Source organism: Dromiciops gliroides, chromosome 3 (assembly GCF_019393635.1).
Source record: "Dromiciops gliroides isolate mDroGli1 chromosome 3, mDroGli1.pri, whole genome shotgun sequence".
In the NCBI taxonomy this organism is placed as follows: domain Eukaryota; kingdom Metazoa; phylum Chordata; class Mammalia; order Microbiotheria; family Microbiotheriidae; genus Dromiciops; species Dromiciops gliroides.
The window spans coordinates 481,085,535-481,104,958 of record NC_057863.1 but is presented as its reverse complement, the minus strand read 5'-3'; positions in this window follow the sequence as shown (position 1 = coordinate 481,104,958).

The window sequence follows — 19,424 nt, the reverse complement described above, 5'->3', positions numbered from 1 at the left end:
GAGACAGAAATAGAAGCAGGAAAATCCACTGTCTCTAAAGCCGCTGAAGGGAACAGGTCCAGAAAGATAGAGAGTGCTTGCCAAAGTCAGAAACTATGGAGATAGATGACAAGGACAAGAAGACTGAGGAAAAGTCTTTGGATTAGGCAGCAGGAGGTCATCATGTTTGAGAAAAGAGTGTTCATAGAGATACAGAAAAGACTACCCTGATATAAGGGCTTGAGGAATGAGTGACTGGAAAGGAAGTAAAGGCATCAAATAGAAACTTTGGTAATTTGAGAGAGATGAAACCAGGTATGGGTAGCATATATAGGAACATAGTTGAATCTAACACAAGCACATCCCTTTAAGCAATATCTTTATCTATATCTCTATGTCATGAATTGGGCAGGTAGATGGATAGAGCACCGGGCCTGAAGTCAGGAAGATGAGTCTTCCTGAATTCAAGTTCAGCCTCAGACATTTAACAGGTGTGTGTTCCTGGGCAAGTCATTTAACTCTGTTTGCCTCAGTTTCCCCATCTGTCAAATGAGCTGGAGAAGGAAATGACAAACCACTCTAGTATCTTTGGCAAGAAAACCCCAAATGGGGTCGTGAAAAGTCAAACATGACCAAACAGGAACATATGTCATGAATACCTATTGTTTTTATATCACAATCATTTCAACCTCCTCCCTACAGATTGAACCAGCTATTGGGACAAAGAAAAATTTGAGTAAAAATATTTGATATAGTGATATATCTAAAAATGTATATGGTATTTCATTCCAGTAGTCTTCTACCTCAAATGAGACGATATTTATTAAAACTTTTAACAGCATGTGGCAAATAATAGAAGTTTAAAAGACTTGTTCCCCATCCTCTCACCTATGCTGTGAGAGAAGTGTGTTTTCTATTCCCCAAGACTTTCACTAGTTTCTCCAATTACTCAGAGTTCCATTTTCTGTCCATCAGTCAGTGTCAGATGATATGCTAGGTGTTAGGGGTACAAAAGAGGCAAAAGGTAGTCCCTGCCCTTGAGGTGCTCACAATTTAATCCTTTTAGTGATCTTTTCACTTATATTGCTATAGTCATTGTGTCCATGCTTCTCTTGGTTCTGCTTATTTTCCCCTGAATTAGTTCATCGAAATCTATGCATGTTTCTATGAATCCTTTGTATTTGTCTTTTCTTACTACATGATAATTTTCTATCACAGTGATATGCCACACTTTTTTTCAGCCGTTCTCCAATCAATATTCATACCCTTTGTTTCTACTTTTTTGCCTGCACAAAGAGTGCTACTATCAATATTTGATATGTTGGGCCTTTGTTTTTGTCTTTGACTCTATCTGCCTATAGATATGTATATGCATATACATATATACACACATACAAATATAAACATGTGTATACATATGATTTTCTTGTAAGATAAATTATCTGAATCTCATATATGTATGTGTGTGTATATACCCAGTAGCAGGATCACCAAATTAAAGAGTGTGTGTAATTCATTCACTTTTCTTGCATAATTACTGATATTCAGAACAATTGGACCAATTCACAATGCATTGGTGTGCTTGTCTTTCCAAAGTCCTCAAACACTGACTATTCTTATTTTATTTTTATTATTTTTTGCCAGTTTTCAGGTTGTGAAGTAAACTTCTTAAGTCATTTTACTTTGAATTTCTCTTACTATTAGGAATTTGAAGTATGTTTTCATGTGTTGATTTATAATTTGAAATTATTTTGAAAACTGCTTGTAACTTTTAACCATTTATCTTTTAGAAAATGAGTGGTTTTTTATATTACATACTTATGTTAGTTCCCTCTATATTTTTATATCTATTATTTGATACAAATATTTCTTCCCACTACCACTTTTCTTTTCATTCTACCTTCATTAATCATATTTTTGCCAAAACTTTTCATTTTAGGTAGTCAAAATGGTTTATTTTATGGTTTGTGATCTCCTTTATCTTTGTTTAGTTAAGAAGTCTCTCCTTACCCCTAGATGTGAAAGGCAACTAATATTCTTCTTGTCTAATTTTTTATGCTGTGGACTTTCATATATTCAGGTTGTATATATTTATATTCAGTTTTTTTTGTGATATATGTTGTTAATGTTAAACTAAACCTAATTTCTGTCAAATTATTTTCCAGTTTTCTTAGTAGTTCTTAAAAAATGCTATTTCCTATACAAAAAGTTACCGTGAAACCAACCTATCACGAAAAAGTAACATATAAATGGGTAGAAACAATTTAATCAAGTGGCACAGTAGATAAAGCATGGGCCCTGGATTCAGAAAGACCTGAGTTCAAATTTTACCTCAGACACTTGACACTTACTAGCTGTGTGACCCTGGGCAAGTCACTTAACCCCCATTGCCCCGCAAAAAAAAAAAAAATTAAAAAATAAAATAAAAAAGACTATCTTCAAGTCTAGGTACCACTATCATTAGGAAAATTAGAGATATTTATTGTAAGAGAAATTATCTTATGCTAGACTCCAGAAAGCATGAAAACAAAGAAAGCGATGCATAATAATAGGGATACTTTAATCATGTATGAATGGATGGTTATTTTCTCCAAATCCAAGCTTCATGTATTGGATCATTGTAAATATCTGTGCATGCAAAGTGAGATGGACTCTGGAAGTAATTAATTGACATTTGTTTGGAGAAACATTTGGGTTTTGAGGCTGAAGTGATCCAGATTAGTAATAAGGTCTCATAGCTAGTAACAGAACCAGGATTAATACATAGGTTTTTGTGGGTCAAAGGACAGAGCTCCTTCTTCTAAACTGGTGCTGCCTCATTATCTAGCTACCATCCTGCTATTATCAGATTATCAGATTTGTGGATAACACTGTTAGATGCTAGAATCAGACACCAAAACAATCTTTACAGGTTGGAACATTGGACTGAATTTAACAACATGAAATTTAATAGAAATAAAAGTAAAGCATTTCAGCTGGGATAAAAACCAATTATCTTCACAAGTATAAGACAAGGCTAAACAATGATTCAAATGAAAAACTATCCGTGGGTTTTAGTGGACTCACATTCAGTATGAATCCATAGAGAAGAATGGCAATCAAGAAAGCTAATAAGTTAATCAACTGCATAAATAGAGACATAGTATCTATGACAAGAAAGAATGAATTATATAACCTCCTTGGTCCTTGGTTTTCTCACCTGTAAAATGAGGGGGTTGAACCAAATAGCATCTGACATGTCTTCTAGCTCTAGATCTAGGTTCCTCTGATTTTTAAAACTTTTTTTTTTTTTTTGGTGAGGCAATTTCGGTTAAGTGGCTTGCCCAGGGTCACACAGGTAGTGTCAATCGTCTGAAACCGGATTTGAACTCAGGTACTCCTGACTCTAGGGCTGGGGCTCTATCCACTGCACCACCTAGCTGCCCCTAGGGTCCTCTGATTTTATGATCCCAGTAGTCCTCCATCACTCTCTCATGGAGTATTGTGGTTATTCCTGGGCATTACATTTTAGGAAGGAAAAACTTGGATATAATGGTGTGGGAGAGCCTCTAGAGGGGGTGGCTAGCTTGGGAAAGAGCCTGACATGATGTTACTTGATTATCTCAAGAGTTGTTTAGAATTCTCCTCTTTATTTTATTTGCCAATCACTATCGAGGCAACCTTTTCAAGATGGCTGTGTTGCACTAGGATAATTTTCCTCTTCAAGTTATTTTCTGTCTTTGAGTGGAGTAACAAGCATCCAGTGCCCAAAAAGAGCCCTTCTCCTTATCTATCACCAAAATCCCTGTAGGGCTGTTAATCTCAACTCGGCATCAGGGTGGAAATCTAGTTGATTAAAGTAATTCATGCTGAAATATAACTGACTTATAACTTCCTCTCAACTCTCCCAAGGGTATATGCATTTTAAAAGAGAAACTTATTAATCCATGATTTTCTAATGGAATTGGATTCATTGTGTGAGAGATATTTTTTATCAAGAGGACTTTCTTGGTGTTTCTAAATCATACTAGTTAGGCAGTCACCCCTACATGTCTACTTTCAGACTTGCCAGTTAAGTATTAGCCAGCCACTCAAATCAGCCACAACCACTGCAGTGGCTGCATGTGGACATGGTCTGTGTCCTGTACGGCATATGTGTCATGAGGTCTCCTGAGATGCTTCATGTACTTAATGCTGTCCTAAGAACTGTACCGCAGCAAACATACTAGAGACTTTCTCTTCTCACATCTGACCCTCATTGCCCCCCCCCCCAAAGTTCATCGATTGATTGAGGCTGCATAGTTCACACAATAGGGTAATTAATGGCACCTTGATCTTTTTCACTTAGAATACTAACCTTTGAACTCTGAAAAATTCTATTTGCTGTCAAGCACAAAGTCTGGCTCTGTAGTATAATATTCTACCACTCAATCCTTGGCACCCAACTAATATTAAATTCACAATGAGCTTGAGGTTTTCATGTTTGAAGAAGGTGGAGGAATTGGGGGGTGGAGAAGATGGCAGCTCCAAGTATTTCCTTTGTTCTTTTGACACCTTTTGATGTAAATTCTGCTCAGTCAAATGGATGCTGCTGGATCAGACAGAAACTGGGCTAAAGTTCCCTAAGTTAAGGTACTAAATTTATGAAAGAGATGAAGATGGAAGATTCCCTGAGCCCATTTTCATTATCTAAGGAAACCTTGTGAAGGGCATCTTTGAACCGGACCTTTCCATAATGTTCAGGAAAGGGGGAAGGACAAGGCATATGCATTTCTATATTAGCACCTGGAAATGATTGATGAAGTACATGTAATAACAGGTTGGTTGGATCAGAGTCCTTGTTTAAGACTCTGTCAATGTCACAGTACAAAAATGACTCTTGCCTTTTCAATTTGTACATAGTATAGGAAGGACTAGATACTCCAGGACAGCCAAATGTCACTAATTCAGATCAAAAGGGGAGAAGGACATTTCAAATGAGGGGAAAAAAGTTTGAAGTATAAAACTAAAAAGAAATGCAGTTTTATTGATATCCAGAACATGCAATGGACTTAAACTGCTAATAAAGTTTTGACAGGTAGAGGTTCTTCAGGACCCTTCTTTAAAGCCCACCCAGGACTCCCTTCTAATCAATGAATTTCTCGTTTGCAACCAAATGAACTAAAGCACGTGACAAAAATAATTTGTTAAGGCCATCCTTTATAGAGATATGCACAAATACATTTCTGGCAGCTAGGTGGCACAGTGGACAGAGTGTTGGGCCTGCAGTCAGATAGACATCCTTCTGAGTTCAAATCTGGCCTCAGCTACTTACCAGCTATGTGATCCTGGGCAAGTTGCTTAACCCTGTTTGCCTTAATTTCCTCATCTGTAAAATGAACTGGAGAAGGAAATGGCAAACCATTCCAGTATCTTTGCCAAGAAAACCCCAAATGAGGTCTGACATTACTAAAACTATACAACAATAAAAATCAACTTTAGCTCAGTCTTTCTCTGAATTATCACAAATTCTCAATTAGTAGCTTTCAAATGAGCTAAATTACATTAGACTAGCTAGTTATCTAGACTGGAGGAAGAAACAGAAGGGGAAAAAAAGCAAGAAAAAGTATCCCTGGCAGCTATTAATGGCTCATGATATGCAAGTTTAGGGTCCCACTGAGAAATGATGTTCACAGCAATAATGCCAAGGATCTTTCAATCTCCAGTTTTCTGTTGCATAATTTCCTGCTGTATAAATTGTCCTTGACTTGGAAATGTTCCCATTTCCAGCTCCAATCTTTTTGAAAAATGTGTTGTCAGTTGTTCGTAATTCAGAATTTTTATGGATATGGTCCTGCCAGCACCTTATCTTTCAAAGAGCCATTTGGCAAGCCACCACAAGAGCACTACCATGAAAGATTTCGGGCCTGGGATCCCAGCTGTAGCATTATTTGGTGATAGTTGTTGTGCCTTATTTATGGAGGCTGTTGTTCATCTTTCGAACACTTAACCAAGTCCTTGGCAGTTGTGATGGAGGAGGAAATCTTCCATGTGATTATAAAAATAAATCTCAAAGTAGCGGGCTCCCCTGTGCAGTGTTTCTGTTCTATGACTTTGAGGTGCCCACCTGTGAGATGATATAAATTTTTATCCTCAGAGTCATAAAATTGAGTTTATGTAGTCCATCTCTTAGCCTTCAGGAAGGAACATACTTATATCAATCCAGACTGATAGATGTTTACCTTTCTGAAAAATCCCCAGAGAGGGAGTTTTCCTCTGCCAACAAATTCTAACATCTTGCAAACTTGGCAGTCAGGTAAACAGTCACCAAGCACTTTTTAAGCACTTACTATGTGATAGAGAGAAAATTCCTCCTAATGGCTAACCTTAATTCCTCTTACTACAGATTAAGCCCATTCCTTCTTGCCTTTCCTTAGGATGATACTCACACAATAAATACCATGGCTCACAATGAACCTCATATCACAGATTAGGAGGCAATTACAAAATCCTCCGTCAGCCCTTTGATCTTTAGACCAAATCATCCAGTTTGCTTCAGCTATTTATTAGTGAGCTTGCTTGCCAACCTTTTATCATGTGTGATGATGTTCAGTTGTGTCTGATTCTTTTAAACTCCATTTGGGGTTTTCTTGGTAAAGATACCAGAGTGGTTTGCCATTTTCTTCTCCAGCTCATTTTACAGATAAGGAAACTGAGGCAAACTGGGTTAGTTGACTTGGCCATCATCACACAGCTGGTATGTGTCTGAAGCTGGATTTGAACTCAGGAAGAGAGGTCTTCCTGACACCAGGTCCAACATTCTATCCGCTGTACCACCTAGCTGCCCATCATGAGTACTATTCTTTGGAATCTGTTGTGGCTTCTTCATGTTTTACTTTAGCCCGGGCCTCTATACAGATCATGACTAGTTCTGGAACAAAGGCTTGGGCTAAAGGAAGGATGATCTTGAAGTTTCTTATGAACTATAGTCCTATTTATACATCCTAGTAATAACAGCTCACAGTATAAGGCATGGAAAATCTATAAAGAACTTTCTTCATAACAGCAGAATAAACAAGGTGGATTAATAAACAAATACTGCTGATTTCTGTTGCTTTTACATCATCCACATTTCCCCAGAAATCCTAAAGATGCATCTGTGCCCAGCTTTATTGGTTCCCAGACCAAAGGCCATTTGATGATCTTGTGCAAGGATGTGGGTCACATGGGGCAGGCTACACTGGGTCTAAGAACCAGCAAGCTGGAGGTGGGGGCATATAGAGAGTCAGCCACAAGCAAAGGAGCAGGCTTCACCTGGGTGTTAGACATGCTTTTGTGCTTGCTCAGTGTGTGCTAGCTCAGAGAAGAAATGAAGCCTGCTTGGGAAACTCAGAAGTTGATAGGCAATAGCTAAGTCTGCTCAGCACCAGAAAAAAAGAAGAATTTGCTATTTGTTGGATCACAAAGAAATAGATTACAGATTCACAGTCTTGTCTCCCTTGTCTTCTTACTAAAGAAGGCCAGATTATGGGGAGAGGGAGCAATTGACCAGCAGTCAGTCCCTGAATGCTTGTTCTCAGAGTCGTCCACACCAAAGAAAGCCAAATCAAAGTGCAGAAGCATCATTAGGATGAAGTGCTACTGGAGACTGTTTCTGACTAAGAGCTTAAAAACTTAAAAGTTTTTCCATCTCGACTAATCTCATTTTATAAATTATGAAACTGAGGCTAAGGGAGATAAAATGATGCCACATAGGTCGCACAGGTAGTAAGCATCAGAGATAAAATTTGGTAGGAGATCCTCTAACTCTACTTACCACAATGCTTCTTTAGATTTATGCAGATCTGTCTTTGAAATTGCACAGGTTTTCTCCCAATGGAGCAAAGGTTCTTAACTTTTTTCTATCTTCAAGTATTTTATTTTTTCCCCAATTACATGTAAAAAATTTTTTCTTTTTAAAAAATATTAAACATAACCATTTACTCATCAAGAAAACAAAATAAACAATAGTGATATCATAAATACATGTATTAATAGTTTTTTCAAATTATATGTAAAAAATTTTTAAATCATTTTTTTCCAATTTTGAGTTCCAAATGTTCCCTTGCCTTCCCTTTCAATGAGAAGGCAGGCAATTTGATATAGGTTATATACATGCCTTCATGCAAAACCTATTTCCACATTAGTCTTGTTGTAAAAGAAAACACAGACCCAAAAAAGGAACCCCCCCCCCAAAAATAACCAAAGGTTTTTTGGTGTGCTTTTTTTCCAGTAGGCTTTGATCTACACTCAGACTCCATCAGTTCTTTCTCTGGAGTCGGATAGCATTTTTCATCAAGTCCTTCAGAATTGTCTTGGATTCTTGTATTACTCATAACAGCTAAGTTATTCACAGTTAATTGTCATACAATATTGCTGTTACTATGTACAGTGTTCTAGTTTTGCTCATTTTACTTTGTATCAGTTTGTGTAAGTCTTTCCAAGATTTTCTGAAATCATCCTGCTTGCCATTTCTTATAAGAAATTACAATAATATTGTAATCATATTCCACAAGCTGTTTGGCCATGCTTGTCAGATCACACTTTCCTACTGTCATTCCTTCGCTCCAGCTGATTCCAATGCTTAGAACACCCAAGTCCCCATCCCTGCCTACTGAAATCCTAAATCCTATCTGTTCTTCAGGATGACTCAAGTCTCTTCCAGAAAAATCTTCCATGATTTCTCCAGTGGAAAATTAATTCTTTCTCCACACTTTTAATAGTATTTTGTGTGTCTCTCTTACATATCTGATTTCTTCTGGGTGGTATGAGAGTCAAGAAGATTCATTACTATGAAGGCATCTTTTCCTCCATACTTACTGCCTCCATCTGAGGTTAGAACTTAGAGATGGGTAAAAAGCAAATTGTCCTTAGGGAGTTCACATTCTAATGGAGAAGACAACATGGAAAAATTATATACATGCGGGGGCAGCTAGGTGGCGCAGTGGATAGAGCACCAGCCCTGGAGTCAGGAGTACCTGAGTTCAAATCTGACCTCAGACACTTAACACTTACTAGCTGTGTGACCCTGGGCAAGTCACTTAACCCAATTGCCTCACTAAAAAAAAAAAAAATTATATACATGCACGATACATACATTGTAAACAGGAAGTTGTTTGTCCTTCATTCTCAGAGAAGACCATGATATCAGGGGGATGTCATGACTTGAACTGAATTGGATTTAAGTGAGGTAGGGCTGTGCAAGGTCACCAACCTCACTCTTTCCTCCAGAGCCATCTGAGTCTAGTGGCAAGATATACATCAGGATGGCTGGAGATGGCCCCAGATGTTTGAGGTAATTGAGGTTAAGTGACTTGTCCAGGGTCACACAGCTAGTAAATACCTAAGATGAGACTTGAACTCAGGTCCTTCTAACTTCAGGGCCAGTACTCTATCCACTGTGCCACCTCACTGCCCAAATAGGAGGTAATCTCAAAGGGAAGGTGCTAGCATTAATGGGAGCAGGTAAGGTTTTAGCTAAGACTTGAAGCCAGGGAAGTCAGGAATCAGTGATGAGAAGGGAAAGCATTGCATGTACAGGGAGCAGGAGGTGAAAATGTAAGGAGTCAGGAGGTAGAGTATTTTGTTTGAGTAACTGGAGGAGGCCAGTGTCACTGGATTATACAGTATGTGGAGGGAAGTGTGAGAAGACTAAAAAGGTAAAAAAGGATTGGGTTATTAATGACTTTAAAAACCAAACAGAGAATTATATATTTGATCCTGGGAATAATTGGAAGCCACTGGAGTTTATTAAATAGGAGAGTATCATGGTGAGACTTGTGCTTTAGGAAGATTTGGTAATAGAGGATGGACTAAAGTTGGGAAAGACGAGGCAGAAAGACTAATTAGAAAGCTATTGAAGTGGTCTAGGAATGAGCTGATAGGAAGAGAAATAAAGAGATCTAGACTGTACAGGTTACAATGGGCCATGGCCACCAAGCCTATTCCAGGGCCTAGGCCTTGAACACAAGGCTGTACCACCAGGACCATACATGCTTCATTTACCCTGGTGCCACCAAATCACGTTATTATAGCTTCTAGCATTCCTCTCACATGTAATTCCCCTGAACTCTATCCCATGTGGTTGGGGATCAATATCCACTCAAAACCATAGCTAATAAATTTTCACCAACATGTTTTTTTGTTGTTGTTAGTCAATCAAAAGACACACTATTTTAAAGAAGAAATATTTAATTAAACAGTATAGCAAGATAAATGGATAGGAACAGATTCCCTCTACCTCCACCCCCCACCCCTGCCATGATTTCATTAATACAAGGAACTCCCAAATGAAGAAACTCCCTCTCTCAACACAACTTGGCAGCTATCTGAAACTTATGGTCTTAAAGAGTTGCCTAGAGCCCTGAGAGATTAAATGACTGGTCCAGAGTCACACAGTCATTATGTGTTAAGGTAAGACTTGAATACAGGTCTTCTTGGTTCCTAGAATGGCTATGTAATCAATCTAGATGGCTGCCTCTATAGCAAATTAAGTGACAAGAAAGATTTCCCTATAGCCCCAAGAGTATTCTCTCCCAAAGATTACACCAAATAAGGGGTGAGTAGAGTAATTCACATAGGCAGAGAACATATGTGATCAGGGAACATGCATGAAAGGGGATCCACAGAGGGATTACATATGGCCAGGAAAATGTGTGAATGGCTCATTTACAGTGAAAACATGTTTGGTCCAAGCACCAACATGGATGGCATACACAAAAGCACATGCCAAGACAGGGCACATATGTGGCTGTGGCTGTGGCTGAGGCTGAGGCAACTAACATCTCTGATGCTATAGAATTGCCAACATCCACTGTCAATGTGATCGTACTGCTCTCTGCTAGCTATGGTTCCTCTGCTGGGCATCATGTGATCATTTTCCTTTAGGTATCTTCACTGAGAGGCATTGCACCAGCTCTGTTGGATAGTGTCACTAACCTCTACTGAAGAGTTAGATGGGCTGTTGTCTGCTACCATCTGCTGGTCTTGAGCTTCTTTGGGGGCATCTGCTGCTCTCTGCTACCATCTGCTGGGGTCTTGCAACCAATAAGCCTCTCCCTTGTAAGGGAGGGACTAAAAGTTTTATTGTTCCTCCTGCCCCCCAGAGTACAGTACACAGGCTGTGGTACCAGATAACCAGAAAAGCCTGAAGAAGCCATCAGGCTAGAATTTAGTCTGTTCCTCTGCCCTCTCTGGCTTCTACTTCCAGTAATTATCTGACTTGGCATTAGGAAACTCCTTTCAATACCTTCTAAATCCCTAATTATTATCCTCAAGCCACTACAGGGATCTTCTAGACAAAATCCATGAAGTAATTATGTGGATATGGGGATAAAAGACTCCCATCAGCCTCTTCACAGCCTCCCTCCCCCCATAATACTCCTAGTTGGTATCCATGAGCTCTAGAAAAACCAAGAGCTAGGAAAAGCTGTCACTGCTCACCTTAGAGCCTCCCCCTTCAATTCCTGCCTTTATTCCTTTGTTTAATATTCTTGCCAGATCAGCACGTACTGGTTTCCCTACCTTTATCAATAGTATCCTAGGGATGTGCCATATCACCTCAGAATGTGCTAAAGACACTATAGAAGTTTGGCAAATGACATAAAGAACTTTGCAAATATGCTTTGGGTTATGAGTGTCTCTTTTAAGCAGACTTGGGAATTTGTTACTTTCTTGTACTGACTGGCCACAATAACAAACAGATCATCTCTAAGATTTCCTTTAATCAGAATTTTGCATTCAACCTGAGTGTCCTTATGGCTCTATTTAACTCATGTGTCTCGGGCCTCTGAGTGACATTCAAGCCTGAATGTAATCATTTTTCCAACAAGAGAAGTAATGATCACTGATTCCAGGATAGGGCAAAAGGAAGCAGTGACTAACATACCAGAACAGCCTTTCAGATCATCTTAAAAAAAATCCTCCAGACCACAAATAGCCTATTTGTCTGACAAATGTGTACCAGCTCTGTCTACATTCACCAATGCAAACCTCTGCCTGTCTGACTCCAATCTCCCCCTCCCATCTTCTTCAGCAAGGACCCTCTAGGTCCAAAAATAACAATGACTACAATACATAACATTTCTCTAACTGTAAGTTTTGCAAAGCGCTTTACATTTATTCATTTCATTAAATCTATGATTGTCACAAAGGTGAGAGGACAGAAGCTAATGACTTAGTGAGCTAGGAAATTTCCCACTCAAACACAGGCTTCTTGCAATAATAATGAAAAGTACAGAAAAAAAAAAGATATTCCAGATATATGTTAGTCTCATAGATCCACTACCCATTTTTCCTTTATTTCACCCTGGTTACTTTGATCATTTTAATTTGGGATCAAGGTGCCAAGGACTGGGCTAATTTTCCCTGAGGAACAGAGGTTTGGGAGTAAGGAATGGGGGACATCTTTTCAGGCCTTGTGGAAAAAGGGCTGTTAATCCTGGCACACCTCAGAGAGGTGGAAAAGGTAAAAATGGGCATAGGGTAAGAATAACCTGCTTGGTGATCAATTGAGTTAAGTTTTAAGGTCTTCTGGTAAATTTTAACCTACTGTTTGGCAGAGGGGGGATGAACCCCTTCTATAATCCTCACAAATTTTCTAACAGTCTCTGGGATAATAATTCTCTTGACACTTTGTGCATAGCAAATGGACTAGTTTGGAACTGGCTGGAACCCAACGACCAGTGAGGCAGGTGATCTGAGAAGGTCTAGCCTCGAGCTCCAGGAGGAAGTCTGGGTATGTTTTTGGAACCTCAGGAATGTGGCTGCAGCTGCAAAAAGAGAGAAGTCACATGATTCAGAGAAAACTACTATATTTGGAATTCGAGGACCTGAGTGCAAATTCTGGACTCACCATTTATGATCTGGGTGACTTTGGGTAAATTGCTTACTCTCTCTGGGTTTCTGTTTCTCGATCCATAAAATGAAGGAGTTGGACTATATAGTCTCTTATGGTCCTTTCCAGCTCTAATCCTATGACCCTAGAACAGAGGCAGGTAAGAAGCTGGCATCAGAAATATCCAGTAGGCGACAGTGGGCAGGTGATAGAAGGCAGTTTCAAAGCTAACAATAGGCAATGATGCAGACAGGCCATCGGTCAAGATCAGAAATGTCTGTTACAACTCAGCCTGGACCTAGACTTAGAGACTGTGGTACAGGACAGGCCTCCAGTCCCTGGAGGTACCAATAAGAGCAAGGTGGGGCCCCAAAATACCAGTGATCCCCATTTCTACAGCACGATTGTTTACAAGACACTTTTGTGAAAATAATACTGGAAGGTAACTAGCTCAAATATTACTATACCTATTTTGCAGACAAAGAAACTGAGGTTAAGAGGATGATAATCACATCAATCCACAATTATTTATTAAGTACCTAGCATTTACTAGGCACTGTACTAAAGGCTGGGAATGCAAAGAAAGGCAAAAGACAGTGCCTGGTCTCAAGGAGCTCACAATCTAATGAAGGAGATAACATGTAAATAACTATGTACAAACAAGATATATATACAAGATAAATTGAACATTGTCACAGAGGGAAGGCACTAGCATTAATAGGGATCAGCAAAGGCTTCTTATAGAAGCTGAGATTTTAACTGGGACTTGAAGGAAGTCTGGAGGAGTTTGCTGAGGAGGGAGAGAATCCCAGGCATGGGGGAGCAGCTAGTGGAAATGCACAAAATTGAGAGACTGAATGTCTTGTGAGAGACTAATCAAAGCCAAACAGGATTTCATATTTGGTCCTAGAGGTCATAGGGAGTCAACAGGGTAACATGGTCAGCCCTGTGCCTTAGGATGAACAATTTGACAGCTGAAGGGAGGATCAACTGGAGTGCGAGAGACTTGAGGCATGAAGACTAACTAGCACGCTGTTGCAGTAGTCCGGGCATAAGGAGGATCTGCACCAGGGTGGTGGCGATGTCAGAGGAGAGAAGAGGGCAAATATATTCTTTGTCTTTTGTTCTCAAAGAGGACCATAACATCGGGGAGGTGATGTCATGACTTGCAATGAATTGGATTTAAGTGAGGCAGGGCTGTGCAAAGTCACCAGCTTCACTCTCTCCTCCAGGGTCATCTCAGGCAGATGGGAGAGGTGAGATGAAGGTAAAGGTCACATAATCAGTAAGCAGCAGAACTGGGATTCATTAGCTTTTTGCTGCTGTGTTACTGTTGACTCATACTAAGCTTATAAGAGTCACCAAATCCCTCAGGCTCTTTTTCAAATAAACTGTTATCAAGACATACCATCCCACTTGGACCTCCAGAGTTTCTTTCTGAACCTAGGTAAAGACTTTACATCTATCCACATTAAATTTCATCTTATTAAATTTGGCCCTGTCAAAATCTTTTTGGATCCTGACTGTCATCCCAATGTTAGCTGTTGGGCTTTGCTTCATGCCTTCTGCATATTTGATAAGGACACCAAGAAGGCTTTTATCCAGGTCATTGACAAAAAATATTAAGTAGCTTAAGGCCAACCATAGATCTCTGGGAATATTAAAGTATTTCAACAAATTTAACAATGAACCATTCATGACTGAGTTATTCAACCAGTTTAGAAGAGTAGTGTAAGAGACTTGCCAAATACTTTCCTAAAAACAGGTAAACTGTACCTCAAAGCATTCCCTTGGTCTACCAGTTTGGTGGCTTAGTCAAAAAAGAAATGGGGCCACAAGGCATGACCTGTCCTTTATAAAGCCATGATGGCTTTTTGTAATCACCACCATCTTTTCCAGGTGTATATTAGTCATCCTTTTAACAAGGCATTCTAGGGTTTTGTCAAGAAGCAAAGCCAAGCTCATTGTCTTGCAGGCTATAGACTCTACTCTCTTGCCTTTCTGCAATCCTGCTGTACTTCTCCCATTCTTTATTCTTTCAGAGTTTACTAACAGTAGCCTAGCACAGACATCTGTTAGTTCTTTCAGTGTGCTGGGTTAGTAATGACTTGAATTCATCAAGGCGGGTTAAGTGCTTTTTTAAGATCTTCCTAACTGACTTCAGTATGAACTTTCAAGCATCCAGAGTCCCAAAACTAAAAGCAAAGATACACCTCATTTTTGGTATTAAAGCCATTCACGTTTGCTTTGGGGATATTTTTGGTACTGTTCTGTAATTGAAAGTATTTCTTCTCTAATAAGAGAAATAAAAAATCAAAAACTGTAAGATTTTACTGTCAAGATGAAATTGACAAAGACAACAAACAATGGAACTACTCATCATTAAGGAGTCTATGAGATAGGAAGGTAGGGTACACTAATGTACTGTTGGAGGACTTGTGAACTGGTCTAAATATTCTAGACAGCAATTTGTAATGATGTTAATTAAATGATAAAGTCTTCAATAGTCTTTGGCCCCAAAATCCTGCTGCTTGTCACATAACCAAAAAAGATTAGGAAATGGCTAAATAAATGTGTGGTACGTGAATATTATGAAATATCACATCAGTCTAAGAAATAATGAATATGAAGAATTCTATGGATAGAGAGAGGGAATGGCACTATGATTTCTTTGGCATAAGGAACTCCTGGCTGAGTAAACTTCCTCTACTAGTGCAAATTGGTACTATCTCCAAAATTCATGACTTAGTCCCCTGCAAGGGTTGGGGTGGGAGTGGGGGAACAGGATTTCAGAAGTGACTAGGGCAGATAGCTCTGGAGTCAACTGGGAAGCAGTAGGAGGGAGCCTATCTCAAGTAAAGGTTGAAGGAAACTTCTCCAGAATAGTACACAAAACAAGAACTTGAGAGTTGATAAAAATCATTCTATGCCATAAATAGAAGAATCCTGTTGAAATGTCTTTAAAAGAAAAAATATTTAACAACAAAAGTAATCAGTAATGTTCTTTAAATAAAATAATTCTCAAGGGAGGATGTGTTAGAAGTGTGTATAGGTTGCTGTTCAGAACTCAACTCTCCAACTTCGACACATGAACACAAATGTTATTATGCTTTTAATTTCTGTAAGGTTTTTCATTTATTTCACTAAGCCAAAAAGTAGAGAGCATAGCGTTGTGGATAAAGTTCTGGATTTGGTGTCAGGAAGACATTGCTTTACATCATGTCAGACACTTGCTAGCTGTGAGACCCTGGGCCAGTCCCTTAACTCCTCTCTGAAGGCCTCAGTCTCCTCACTGGTAAAATGATTGAGTTGGTTTTGATGACCTCTCAAGTCCATTCCAACTATAAATCTATGATCCTATGAATGGTGAAATCAAAGATGTGCCAAGTTATTCAAATAGATTCTCAAAGATAGTTATGAAAAATAAAAGTACAAAAATTTCCCTCTAATACCTTTAGGGTACTCTCTCCCCTATTTTCAGTTGTATCCAAATCCTGGTGACCCCATTTGGGGTTTTCTTGGCAAAGATACTGGAATGGTTTGCCATTTCCTTCTCCAGCTTATTCTATAGATTGAGGAAACTGAGTTAAACAGGGTTAACTGACTTTCCCAGGGTCACACAGCTAGTAAATGAGTCTGGATTTGAACTCAGGTCTTCCTGACTCCAGGCCCAGTGCTCTAACCACCTTGCCATCTAACTGCCCTCTTTCTCCCCTATACTATCTCAGTATCTAAGGAGAGTGAGATCCTGACACAGTTTATACATACCATTGATTCCATCAAATTCAGGTCCAGAAAAAGCATGACTATCAGACTTCTCAGTGACTGCTGGGTTGGATGCCAAAGGCCATCCCTGAAGGTTGCTCCTAAGAGCATCCACCATTACTAAGCTGACTGTAAAACTTGGGTGCTGAGACTCTGAAATGCCAGGACTCTTGGAAGCTCACTCTCCCGACCTTTTGAAGCTCACAAGTTGGTAGTCTTCAATCCCTTCACCTGGAATAGAAAAAAGAAAAGAAAATGCCATGGCAGGCAAAAAACAAGGCCTATTTTCACAGGGCTACATGGCCTCAGAAGGGAGAAGACCCAGAGTCTCTCCCCTTATATCTGTAAGACACCCTCAGTGAAGGAATCATACCAAGGATTGGCAGCCAAACAGAATAAGGGAATCTGTAGTTACTAGTTAAAGACCCTCTCCGAATGCTCCATAGTCCTTTGAAAGCATTTCCATTTTATACCATCACAATTCTCCCTCTCGCCTCTTCAGCATTGTGAGTAACATGTTCCAAACCCCCAATACAGTTTGTTTTTCCTAGTATCCAAAGTAGAATACTTGATTGAATAAAGAGACTAATATTCTTTTCAGAGGCCGATAGGTGGCACAGTGGTTAGAGTGCTGGACTTGGTGTCAGAAATACCTGAGTTCAAATATGACCTCAGACTCTTATAAGCTGTGTGATCCTAGGCAAGTCATTCAACCTTTGTCTGCCTCAGTTTCCTCAAACTGTAAACTGGGGTGATAATACTTCTCAAAGTTGTTGTGGGGATCAGTGGAGATTATATTTGTAAAGCACAGTACCTGGCACATAGTACACACCATATAAATCCTTATTCCCTTCCCTCTCCCTTTTTATCCAGTTCTATGACATTCAGAAATGCCTACCCCTTCTGGGACTTGATAACTAAAGAAGTCATAGAATTGACAACCTGGGTAACTTCCTACGTATACTGGTGAGGTCTGCTTAGAAACATAGCTGGGCCTCTCACAGATCTCCAAGTCAAAGCTGGAACAGAGCTCTAAGCTCTAGATGCAAAACTCTGACTCAGACTCGAGTCTTCTTTCAATTCTCCCAAGCAGCTTCCCTTGCTGTGTCAGAGACAGCTAACACCTCCTCTCCCTGCTCCTCCAGAGCTGGCTTTCAAAGCAACAAGACACGTTTTTAACTAGGAGCTATAAAATTCCTGTTCACAGAGTTCAGCACCCAGCATCCCCAGCAGGCCTGTCTCATTCATCACTGCTCAGCCCTTCACACAGAGACTTCCTCCATTGCTGCCCCCTGAAACGGAAGAGTCCCAAACCTGGGCTTTATGGCTGGCATTTCCTTCCCTCACATGAATGTGATCAGCGAGTCTCTTTGTCCTCTGGTTTTGGGCAGGAAATGGGCCTTATTCTTACATTTAATTCCCAAACAAGTGTCTAGACTGGGGTGGGTGGGGAGGAGAGAGGTACTCCAAATCCCTATTGATTGTGCCTTAATGGAGGAGAGGTTCATTTGAGGTTTTGCTCATTGGTTTATATGAAAGAAATACTTGTGATGAATAGCAAAATAAAAATCCATGTTTTGAAAAGAGAAATAAAATTGCAATGTCTTTTTGAAGATAGAAAAAAATTAAAATTTGGAAAGAAAAAATATTTGGAGCACATGAGAAATTAGCTTGAATAATATTTTAGGCTAATAAGAAGTCAAGAAGCAATATGGGATAGTGAAGAGCTGACTTCAAAGCCAAGAAGACCTGACTGGGTTTAAGTCCTCCCTCAAACATATGCCAACTACACAACCTTAGGCAAGTAGTTAAACTCTCAGTGCCCTCAAACAAACCTCTTAAGACCTCAAATTCAGAGAATTTGCTGAGCAGCATTGGAAGAGGGCATTTCTCCAATGAAATCTCAGATCCACTAATACCCCCTCCCTCCATGAAAAGGGTATTAACTCATCACAGGGTTTAAAAAAACTTGCTTTCAACTAAAGAGGAAAGAAAACCACTGGTTACAAGTTTTAGCTCTGACATTTACTAGTGATATGACCCTAGACAAATATGAGGCAGTTAGGTGGTGCAGTGGATAAAGTAGTAGGCCGGTAGTCAAGAAGACTGATGTTCGCGAGGTCAAATCTGGCCATAGACATTTACTAACTGTGACCCCGGGGCAAATTACCTGTTTGCCTCAGGTTCCTCATCTATAAAAGGAGCTGGGGAAGGAAATAGCAAACCACTCTATACCCCAAACGAGGTCACAAAGAGTAGGATAGTACTGAACAAAAACAATGACCCCAGACAAATCACCCTACAAATTTGGTCTATTCATGTCTTCCTGAAGAAAGAAAGAAAAAAGAAAATATTAGACTACAAGTCAGGAGATCTGTATGCTGGTTCTGGCTATACAACTAGTTAATATGCAGCATGACCTGAAGCAAGGCATCTCTGGGCTTCAGTTTCCTTCTAATGGTGTGGCTAGGAACAGTCTATCAATCAATCTAAGCAACTATTAAGCACCAGATACACTGTTAAGCACTAGTAACCCAATAATGAAAGCAAAACACAGGTAAATGAAAAATAGCAAGACACAAAGTAATCTTGAATGGGGAAGGAATTAGCAGCTAGAAGAGGGGATGGAGGAATTGGAAATGTCTCATGCAGAAAGTGGTGTTTGCGCTGAGTCTTAGAGGAGACTAAGGATTCCAAGAAGCCAAGGTGAGGAGGAAGAACATTTTGGGCATGAGGAATAGATGGTGCAAAGATACAGAATTAGGAGATGGAGTGTTGCATGGGAGGGACAGCAAAAGGGTAAGTTTGGCAGGACTACAGAGTACATGAAGGTATTCTATGTATATCA